This window comes from Macaca mulatta, chromosome X, assembly GCF_049350105.2.
Source record: "Macaca mulatta isolate MMU2019108-1 chromosome X, T2T-MMU8v2.0, whole genome shotgun sequence".
Classification (NCBI taxonomy): Eukaryota; Metazoa; Chordata; class Mammalia; order Primates; family Cercopithecidae; genus Macaca; species Macaca mulatta.
In genome coordinates this window covers 115998448-116003200 of record NC_133426.1, presented here as the reverse complement: position 1 = coordinate 116003200, position 4753 = coordinate 115998448, and the positions used below count along the sequence as shown (strand labels likewise).

The window sequence follows — 4753 nt, the reverse complement described above, 5'->3', positions numbered from 1 at the left end:
AGAGTTAAACTCCCCAAACCTCATTTTCCTAATCTGTAAATCAATAAGGCAGAACTACATCTCTAAAACCACAATCTCTAAAGTTCCTTTTACTTCTGGCATTCAGTGATTTTTTTCAATTCATTTTCATATTCAATCAGTAGTCAAATATTTCGTGAACATGTGCTATGTGCCAGAAACTACATTAAGTAGGGAAGTGGTAGGGGCATCAGATGCAGGAATGAGTAAGACATGGTCCCAGCACTTAAAAATCTCTAGTGGGCTTTATTTCCATGGTATCTTAAAGTCCTTAAACCTTTTCTTCAGGGGATGAGAGTCATTGTTGTGTGTATTTGTATTTTGAAGGAGGAGTACAATCTTACCTACATTTAGAAAGCCAGATCAATTCAGTGGAAATGACTGAAGAGGCTGCTGCAGTGGTGCCTGGCAGAAGTGAGGAGGGCTTGAGCTAAAGAGACTGGAGAAGAAGGGGCCCATGAACAGTTATTCAACAATGTTAAATCAGTAAAATGTCTGGGCCTCTTAAATGCTTTGCATTGTTACCACTGTGGGGCATGTAAAATAGTATGAGGGCCTGCCTATGTCTTCACAGTTACAGAAGACAGTACATCCTCTCTTGGAAAAAGTCATGAGAAACAAACATTTTGCTATGGAACAATGAGTCTGGAAAAACTAATTTGTAATATGGAAAGTTGTTTCAAGCTAGTTGTGATAATTAATTCTCCTTCCATAGTAGATGCTAAATACCATGGGGTATAAAAGAGGAAAGAAATATGCACCAACTGGAGCACTAAAGTCAAACTTCATAGAGAAAGGAGTTGGGATATCTCTGGTAAAAGGAGAAATATGCAAAGACAGCAAGGCATAGGTTGGGAGTGCCATGTGGTTTGTTGGTGGAATAGAATGTGGTGGGTGAGAGTAGTGTGGGATAGACAATTAAGCTATATTGAAGATAAAGTTGAATTAGACAGGTTGAAGTCAAATCTAAGAATGTGCCTAAAGCTGTGCTAGATAGTTGTGACTCCCAGTAAGATGGCAGAATAGGAGTTTTCTACCTTCGTCCCCTAATCGTGCACCAAATTTGATAACCAGCCATAGACTGGAGTACCTTTGTGTAAGTCCAGAGTTCCAGTGGAGAAGTTCCAGCATACCACTGGAACAAAACAATTAGAGGATAGACAGATTAAAAAGGTAAAAAGAACATTTTCACTTTATCCATGTAACACCGCCTCCAATGCACTATAACTCAGTGCTAAGAGAAACCCCCATCAACCCATGATTCATACAGTGGGGAAAAGTGAGTGTATTTTAAGTGAGTACCCAGAACTTCCAGTTGTGTAGAATGCTGCCTATGAGTCACATTTTTTCTTGCCCTACACAGAATACTAAGGGGATCAGCACAGTTGAGTGACTGGGAGATGCCTAAAAGTAGGGGAGAGGGGGAAAGGTGTAGTGTTTTCTAATGTGATTAAAATTAAATTGCTTTCAGTTTAAAATAGGCTGTTAAAACTATAAAATGTTTTGTTTAAGGATCATAGCAACTACAAAGCAAAATCTATAGACGATACACAAAAGAGAAAAAGGAATCAAATCATACCACTACAGAAAACTATCAAATCACATAGGGAGACAGGATGAGATGAATAAATGAACAAATGAACTATAAAACAGACAGAAAATAATAAACAAAATAACAACCATAAATCTTTATCTATCAATAATTACTTCAAATGGAAATGAACTAAACTTTTTAATCAAGAATGGCTAAATGCTTTTTTTAAGACCCAACTGTAAGCTGCTTACAAGAGACTCACTTTACCATTAAGGACATATAGAATGAAAGTGAGAGGATGCAGAAACATGTTACACAAATGAAAATCAAAAGAGAGCTTGGGAGCTATATTTATATCAGACAAAATAGACTGAACATCAAAAACTGTGGCAAGAGACCAAGAAGTTGACTGATTAGAAGAATATAACAATTGTAAATATACATGCACCTGACATTGGAGCACTGAAATACATAAAAAAAATATTAACAGATCTAAAGGCAGAAATTGACAGCAATACAATAATATTAGGGTACTTCAATACTCCACTTTCAACAATGGCTACATCATTCAGATATTAAATTATCAAGGAAACAGCACATTTCAACTATATCTTAGACAAAATGGATCTAACAGACATAGACAACATTCCATTCAACAGCAGGATAAATACACATTCCATTCAAGTATACATGGGATAGTCTTGAGTATAAATCATGTATTATGTCAGAATCATCAACAAATTTAACAATATTGAGATCATATTAAATATCTCTGCCATTGACAACAGTATAAAACTAGAAATCAACAACAGAAGAAAAACTAGAAATTTACAAATATGTGGAAATTTACAAATTAAATAGCATACAACTGAGCAGACAATGGGTCAAAGAAGAAATCAAAGAGAAAATTTTAAAAATACCACGAGACAGGTGAAAATGAAAACAATACATACCAAAACTTATACAGCAAAAGCAGTTTAAAATAAAAACTATTACAGCAATAAAATACCCACATAAAGAAAAAAGAAGAGTGTCAAATAAACAATTTAAGTTTACACTTAAGGAACTAAGAAAAGAAAAACAAACTAAGGACAAACAGCATAAATAAATAAAATATTAATGAAAAATAGAAAAGATGAATGAAACTAAGAGTTGGATGTCTAAAAAGATGAATAAAATTGCCAAGACTTTAGCTAGACTAAAATGAAAAAGACTCAAATACATTAAATCAAAAATGAAAGAAGAGACATTATAAATAATACCACATAAATAATAAGGGTCAGAAAAAACACTATGAACAATTATATGCCAACAAATTAGGTAACCTAAAGGAAATCAATAGACTTCTAGAAATTTAGAACCTATCAAGACTGAATCATGAAAATGGAAAATTCGAACTGTTGGATAAAATGTAAGGATACTGACTCAGTAATCAAAAATATTTCAACACGGAAAAGCCCAGGGCCTGATGGTTTCACTGTTAATTCTACCAAATACTTAATGAATGATTAATGCAATCCTTCTCAAACTCTTCCAAAAAAATTGAAGGGGAAGGAGCATGTCTTATATTCATCTTATGAGGCTAGCATTACCCTCACCCCAAAGCCAAATAGGGATACTACAAGGAATAAAAAATACAGGGAAATATCCTTGACAACCATAGATACAAAAGTCCTCAACAAAACACTATCAAACCAAGTTCAACAGCACATTAAAAGTATATTTCATCACAATCAAGTGGGATTTGTCCTGGGGATGCCAAGATGGTCCAACATATGCAAATCAATAAATGCAATACATCATATTAACAGAACAAAAGCCAATAACCATATGATCATCTCATTAGATGCAGAAAATGTATTTCACAAAATTTAATATCCTTTCACGATAAAAACTCTCAAGAATTTAGGTATAAAAGAATTGTACCTCAATGCAACAAAGGTCATAAACTAGTCTGCATCAAGCATTATACTCAAAGATGAAATATTAAAAGCTTTTCCTTTAAGATCAGGAATAAGAAAAGAATGCCTGGTGGGTCTCAGCAGCTCGGGCGGCAGAAGGAGTGGCAGTGGCCAGTCAGCCCATTTTTGCGAAGGCTCTTGGTGCGCCACGGCCCACAGGCACCCGGGCACGCGCCTTCCCCACCACCAGGATGCCCAAGAGGAAGGTCAGCTCTGCGGAAGGGGCTGCCAAGGAAGAGCCCAAGAGGAGATCGGCGCGGTTGTCAGCTAAACCTCCTGCAAAAGTGGAAGCGAAGCTGAAAAAGGCAGCAGCGAAGGATAAATCTTCAGACAAAAAAGTGCAAACAAAAGGGAAAAGGGGAGCAAAGGGAAAACAGTTCGAAGTGGCTAACCAAGAAACTAAAGATTTACCTGCAGAAAATGGGGAAACGAAAACTGAGGAGAGTCCAGTCTCTGATGAAGCAGGAGAGAAAGAAGCCAAGTCTGATTAATACCATATACAATGTCTTACCAGTGGTCCCTGTCTCCCTTCTTGTACGATCCAGAGGAATATTTTTATCAACTATTTTGTAAATGCAAGTTTTTTACTAGCTCTAGAAACATTTTTAAGAAGGAGGGAATCCCACCTCATCCCATTTTTTAAAGTGTAAATGCTTTTTTTTAAGAGGTGAAATCATTTGCTGCTTGTTTATTTTTTGGTACAACCAGAAAAGTGTGGGGTACTGAATTATGGGAGGCTTTGACTGTCTCGGGTGTCAGCTTAATATTCTATAGATGTGGGGTTAGTTTTTATATCCTATAATACAAAGCATATTAAATGGCAATATGGAGTCAGTCCTGCATTTAATGTCTTGAACATTTTAAATTCTATTCTCATGTTGTTTTTTAGTAGAATTGTTTCCTAAAGAAAACCACTGCTTGATCATGGCGCTCCCTGTCAGAATTGTGTGCACTCTGTAACATCTTTGGTTGTGGTAGTCCTGTTTTCCTAATAACTTTGTTACTGTGCTGTGAAAGATTACAAATTTGAATATGTAGTGTACATGCTAATTCAGTTGTGAACTGGTGGGCCATATGTAACAGCTGAGCAACATGTGAAGATACTGGTACTTGATAGCCTCTTAAGGAAAATTTGCTTCCAAATTTTAAGCTGGAAAGTCACTGGAATAACTTTAAAAAAGAATTACAATACATGGCTTTTTAGAATTTCGTTACGTATGTTAAGAATTGTGTACAAATT

At 35.8% G+C, this 4753-nt stretch overlaps 1 pseudogene; it reads left to right on the top strand.

Annotated features, from left to right (window-relative positions):
• Positions 1-3704: 3704 nt before the first annotated feature.
• On the top strand, positions 3705-4135 carry LOC704158 (non-histone chromosomal protein HMG-14; annotated as a pseudogene).
• Positions 4136-4753: the final 618 nt, after the last annotated feature.